Here is a 7162-nt window from a genome sequence, read left to right as displayed (position 1 = left end):
TTTGGTGGGTTTTGGGCTAAAATGGAGGGGTGTTGGGCTGCAACACACACGAGGCCTTTTCGGTCCCTCGGTTAACCGTTGGAGTATCAAACGAAGTCCAAATGGTACAAAACTTGACAGGCGGTCTACCGGTAGTAAACCAAGGCCGCTTGGCAAGTCTCGGTCCAATACGGAAATGTTTAATCCCCAAACATAAAAGAAAGGTAGAAATGACCACCGGAGGAGAACGAAGCGCCGGAATGCAAAACGGACAACGGGGAAAATGCTCGAATGCATGAGATGAACATGTATGCAAATGCAATGCACATGATGATGTGATATGAGATGCATGACAATGATAACAACACACGGAGACAAAAACCCGAACCCGAGAAAATAAAATAACTTAACGCCGGAAACGGCAAGAGTTGGATTACATATTAGGTAAATCATATCCGGGGTGTTATAGTCTGCCACTACTGGTTCCCTGCAAGGAATGGGTATTGGCTTCATTCTCACCGTGTAACCTACGATTGGCAACAGCTACCATGTACATGGGTTTATCATCATACCACTCTAACGCTTAATCAAGGCTTCAATGGGCGTCGACACTTTACTGTGGGTAAGTCACTCAGATTTACCATTCCAAATAACAAGAGCGAATGATAAGAATAAGTCGTCATGGTGGCCAAGCCATGTCGCACCCAAATCATTACCCTGTATAAGGTTTAGTGAATCTCGCATCCTAACACTCGGGCATCCTCACATGCACTGCAGATTTCTCTTGTCCACGAACTAGGTTAGGATAAATCCATTGATTCTCCTAGCCAAACGGAAACAACTATCGTTTCACCAAAACCCTCTGGTTTTACATATCCTCCTATGGAATAGCTATAAATTGATCGGTAGACGTTTCATGGATCCTTCATAATTCTTCCTTCAACAAGACTGTGCTTGTTCCTCGGTAAATCCTGGGCTTGTGGGTTATGGCCCACTTCAACACTTGTATAGCTTTTACTCATCCTTGGAGTTACAACTGATCCATATTCTCCGGTAATTCACATACCACTTCATTTCCTTCATCTCCTTGTGGTAACCAACATAACAAAAACAAAACGCCAACCTTTTTTTGTCCATCTCCTTTCTCCTGACCGACATGAACAACACTTTTCTTCATTGACCATGTGGTTCTATGAAATACTAACACACTTAAAATGAATAGCACTTATTCCTCCATAGACCATATTTCTCATATCCTCGAAAATGGTCAAAAATCTGAGAGCGGCAACTCTTACAATTCAACATGGCACTCACAATTCAACTTTATTTATCCATAAAATGTTACATTCTCCAAGACTTCCATTACATAGGTCAACTCAACCTACTCATGAAAATAAAATTACTTCCTACTATTTATTACTGATATCATAATCTCGACTACTCAGTTTTAGCTTTCTTTTGATCCGAACATTCCCTAGCATAATGTCCCACTTCCTTACAACGAAAGCAAATGGCTTCCGACTTGTCTTGAGGCTTCCTTGTCATTTATGGACTCCTTGGGTTCTTGGCTTCTTGTCCGAACATTCATGGTAGTAGTGCCATGAGTTCTTGCACCTGAAACATGTGATATGACTCAGGTCCTTCTCTGCAGAAATTGGGTTACTCTGGGGAGGTATTCGTTTCCTCTTCGGGGGCTTCTTCGTATAGATCAGGGCTTCTATTTCATGTGGATCAAATTCCACTTCTTCTATCGGGAAGTATTCTGGATTCTATTTTGTTTCCTTGGTGCAATACTGTGAAAATGTCCTTTTTCACCACATGAATAGGAGGCTTTGGAATAAAATCTAGTTAGGCCTTCTCCATCAGGGTCTTCAACATCGTCCTTCATCACAGATTCTTCCATACCTTCTTGGAGGGCTTCCTTCATTCCTTCCTTCTGCTTCCAGGTAGTTTGTTGTACCACGGGATAAATGTGACACTGAGCAGGGTAGTGATCCGTTCCTTCACATAAGAAACATGTAACCTGCCAAGTTGGGCATTTTCCGGCTGGGTGATTTTCTTCACAATGTGGGCATCCGTCCTTGTGTTCTTTATGGGTGTGTCCAATTTCTCCGCAAATCTTACATGCACAAGGTTTCTTCATCATCTTACTATCGTAGGGCTTCCGGGTAAGACGAGACCTTAGCAGAGTCGTCTTGAATTCTTCCCAAATCTTTGCTCCATTCCATCCTTGTATGGTTTGATGCGTTTTCCACCATGTTGCGGCACTTCCTTCAAAGTACTGAAGAGCGTATGGTACTTCATCCTTTCTTTCAACAAGGTTGATCCTCAGGTGATTCTCCATGTTACGAATCCATTGCTCGGTCTCCAACTGAGTCTTAGGTCCCGAGAATTTGAGTCCATCTTCATTCATCATCTATTGGGTCCAAGGGTTTTGGGATGAGATAGAGTTGGAGGAATAGAGAGAGATACACACCACAAACAACTCAACCATGGTTCACACATTCATTCAATCAAACAATAATATAGTACTGCCACCCACATAAGTTGGTATGGTTAGATACTCAAATCGTAAACGTTCAAACTTATTTTCTCATGGTGGTCTACTACTAAACTAACTTCTCCAGGTCTTGATTCGGGTCTCCACGAGGCTTCTTCTGCTTGTGTTGGATATTCTCCAGTTCTCCAGCCAGATAATCTCTATCGAGACCAAGTTTCCTGTGGCGTCCCAGTATGTCTTGGAGTTGATTCTTGAGCTTCTGGATCTCAACATCTTTGGCATGAGCTATGGTCCTGCTGTTCTCCAGTTCCTGACAAAGTTTACAAACTTCAAGGTCTTCCTCCGCATGCTTGGTTACCTCCAGCTTTTGGGCCTTGAGTTCTTCATGCAGTGCTTCCTTATCGAATAAGACTTCAAGAAGGTCCATCTGGAGGTTCTTGATGTAATGCTTCAAGTCTTGGTTATACACCGTCAGAGGTGAAAACTTCAGCTTTTGCTCCTTCGTCAGTAAGATATGTGCTCCACCAGCTTTCTGCCATCGAAACTTTCCAAAACTATTCTTTCTTAGATCATTACGATGATGATAGCACAGGCGTGCAATTCAATCATGAATGGCAGTGTTGATGCCCATACCCTTGTTGCGGGCTATCATCTCATAAGTGATGTCTCCTTTCTTGGGGTCTCTTTGACGTCCAAAAACTCGAGTCTAAATGCCCCATGTTCCGGTTCTTCTCTTGTACACCTTGATCTCCGGTATCGACAACTTCAGCAGTCTGACTAGTACCATGAGGGTTGGACCACAAAGAACGTCCTTGTAGTGCTCCCTGGTGTTCAGGGTGAAATTCTCCATCTAAAATTTGGAAATAAGAAGAGTTTTGGTCAAGGGTTTAAAAGATGAGGGAAAATTCCAAGGCAAAAATTGTTCTCTCGGGGTCTTGCTGGTACTAAGCCATTTCCTAGGGTCATGTCCTACAGTCAACATGTGCTCTGATACCATTTCTGTAGCGACCCGAACTCAGACGGTCAAGTCTCTATGTATCTGTACTATCCCTGGATCGGTATGCTAGCACACACAGTACATCAATGTATATATCAAAGTGCAATCACATGTATAAGTAACAAAAAAAATTGTTATATACCTTAAGAATCTCAGCGGAAATAGGAAAACGGGTGTGGAGTCCCATCAACGCCATCGGCAAGTTGAGTGCGGACCGTAACCCTATTGTATCACCTACTCATCGGATAATACCTGCAACATAATATGTTGCAGCCGTGTAGGTCAGTACGTTGAATGTACTGGCAAGTCACACCACAAGAGATGAATAAATGTCCTATTTATACATGCAATATGGCTGGTTGTTGGTTCTAAATTTAATTTGCATAAAGCTGATTTTTCCCTATCATCAAAAGAATATCATATTGTTACTACATAATTCATCATAAAATGATTGAGATGGTTGCTCCATTCAATCTATACCCAAATTCATTAAGATCCATTAATTTAATTAAGAGTGATGAGATCACTCAATTCCCACTTTCTAGATGCTCAAATTGTCCATAACTGGGGACACGACTAATCGATTAGTTTTACACTGTGCAGAGTTTTGCACACTTTTCCCCATAAGACTCGATCACCTTCTTTGTAGTCCTCGCACTGCCTGGTGTTTGAGAGCTGGAATATCGAGACATAGTCTTTCTGAAGTGTTCCCTCTTAACCCTGGGTAGACCGGTACACCTACATATATAACTACATCTGCTAGTCTACCACTGTAAGAGGTCACACAACATACTCAACTAAGCCAGAGCCCATAATAGCTTGTGGCTGTGCAGGTAAGCTTCTAGTCATGAAAAATTGATGAATCCCTTTGAGCCTGGTACATAGGGTGATCACACGGGTACTCCGGGGTCCCCTGGGCAAGTCCACTGGTTTCTCCAGGGTGCCCGGGCAAGTCCACTGGTTTCTCCAGGGCGCCCCTTACCAATCCACCCAGATGTGTGTTAATGTTGCCACCTTAAGGTTACCCTTAATTATTATATCACTCGCAACTTTCATGATCTCACATACCAATCCCCGTCTACAATGGCATAGCAAAATCCCTACAACGTTGGCGACAAAGAAGTACAGGCTCAGACCTACCTCATTGCACTACTGGGTTTATAATATAGCCAACTAACATATTCATGCAAACCCTACATCAAAGGACTAAATGCATATATAAAACATAGGTATAAAAGAGCATGATCAAGATGTAACTTGCCTTGTACTGTTGATGAAGATGAAATATTCTATTGAGTCGTCTCTCCTTCTCGCTACGATATATCTAACGATATAAGAAAGTACTTTAACACACAACAACATCCAAATAAAGATCCAAATAAAATATTCAAATTACAATACAAAATAAAAAAACATTCCTACATAAGTTGCTAGGACTTGATTACGGGTTGAGATAAGATCAAGAATGAAAATATGATATAGGTTTTGTACTAGGGTTGGGTCAAAGTGAAGATCACGGGCAGAAGAGTTGTGAGGCAAGGTTCTACGACAAAATCTAATGAAAATGGTAGATGGAGTTTGTGGCATAAAGGTTTATGTTACAAAATGTATGTAACATCTCGTGAAGTCTAAATTTATATAATGATAGCATATGACCAGAGAGGTTCCTAATGATCTTCTTAAGAAATCCGAATCAAGAATCAAATTAAACTAGTGATTAAATTGAATTACGAGAAAAAAACTATATGAAGTGTTAAGGTTGAAACGGTGGCTAGAAATAGGTGAACAATTAGGAAAAAATTCTAACAGCAAGATATGGACCGAAAGATCAATTTTTGCTAAAGGAAACATTTTCAAGAGAATTACAGATTAGTAGATATAGCAAAAATACTTAAATACAAATTTTAAATTTGTGTCAAAATTAATTTACCAAAAGTGAAATATTTTTGTCTCGTGATAAACTTCGTGTTTCTATGAATCCGTGGATATAAAATTTGTCAAATTCGGTCTTATGGTCTAGGAGATATGAATTTCCGAAGTTTGAGTATTTTTCTGAAAAACAATTACGGGATTTACACAGTGCTCACCGGAGTTTCGCCGGAGTTTCGTCGGAGTTGGAGAATACAAGGTACCGACGTCAACGGATGGCCGAACGGCGGAGAGGAGGCCGAGGCGAACTTGAGAGAAGCAGAGTTGAGATCGTCGTCGTCCTCGGGCGCGGTGGAGAAGCCGCCGGAGTTGCGAAAACGGATAAATCCCGGCGAGTAATTCCTCTCGGAATAGAGCGATATAAAGAGAGGTTTTCAGGGAGAGGGATGTGGGCTTCGAGTCGCTCCTCAGGGTTCCTTTTATAGAGAAAGGGGAGGCCGGGAGATGGAGATCAAGAGAGCTCATCATGGCCAATAATGGCAGTTTGTGCGTGTACGTTTCACGGCTTCGTGCGTCCAATTAAAGCAACAAAATTGAGGTTTAATTCCCTAAATGAGTTCTCTTGACATTCCTTAATAATTTTTGTATTGGTGGCAAGTCATAATGGGGAATGAATTGAGTGGGAGGAGGAGAGGAAGAGGTGGGGAGCCATGGCCGTTTCTGTTCTCCTCAAGATTGAAACGTACAGAGGAGGAAGAAGGGGTTCCTGGACTTGGGCTAAGGAAAAAAATAAGATGGGCCTTAGTGGGGAACCAGGCCCAAGGGGGAAAATGGAAAGAGAGAATGAAAAAAATAGAAGTGGGCATGGTCCAAATAGGCTTAGGACATAATTACAAAATAATATTTTTTTGTCTAAATTTTTTTAAAACAGAAAATAAAATAAATGTTCACATACACGTAATTATAGTTTGGTGCCTACAAAATATTATTTGTGTGCACAAGCTAGAATACATTTTTATGGCATAAGGACAATTGTAAATTAACAAAACGACAATTGTACCATATTAAATATTTCCAAATATATTTTTGGAGAAGTCACATTATCTCCTCTCATTAAATTATTTGATTAATTTGGAAATATTTAAACGACAGTAAAACTCCAAATAATATCATATTTCAATTGGAACTCCAAAATCCAGACAAACTCCATATGAAATATTCATCCACCACATTTGAGAAAGTCATCTTATTCTCACTCCAAAATTGTGATTGTGGTTTCCAATATTTCAAAAAATAGTCAAACAAAAATTAAAGCTATTTGATTTCTTGAATAATCTTCCCCAACCATAGTTTTCTTTATTGGACAAAATGTTACCCAACTTTTATAACATGATTAGAAAAAGTGTTAAACAAGAACTCAAAAGGTTTTAATTCTTTTGAAAATAAAATAATTTCACACAATCCATCACACAACAATGAAACAAACAATACTATTTATTTATTTAATATAACATTCCAAAATATAGAATTTTGAGATGTTACACATGACTACTAATAGCAAGACTTCTCCCATGTCCTCAGGAACAAACGTAACTACTCACAAAGCTTAATCATGTTCATAACCAGAGGGGTATTAATATGCATATAGGATCTGAACATATGATCTTCCACCAAATAAACCAACTAGCATCAACTACAAGGAGTAATTAACACTACTGGCAACCTACTAGTACCAATCCCGGACTTGGAGACAAGAATTGGATACAAGAGATGAACTAGGGTTTTGAGAGGAGATGGTGCTGGTGAAGATGTTGATG

Source organism: Triticum dicoccoides, chromosome 5A, assembly GCF_002162155.2.
Source record: "Triticum dicoccoides isolate Atlit2015 ecotype Zavitan chromosome 5A, WEW_v2.0, whole genome shotgun sequence".
Taxonomy (NCBI): domain Eukaryota; kingdom Viridiplantae; phylum Streptophyta; class Magnoliopsida; order Poales; family Poaceae; genus Triticum; species Triticum dicoccoides.
Note: the sequence above shows the minus strand (reverse complement) of the source record.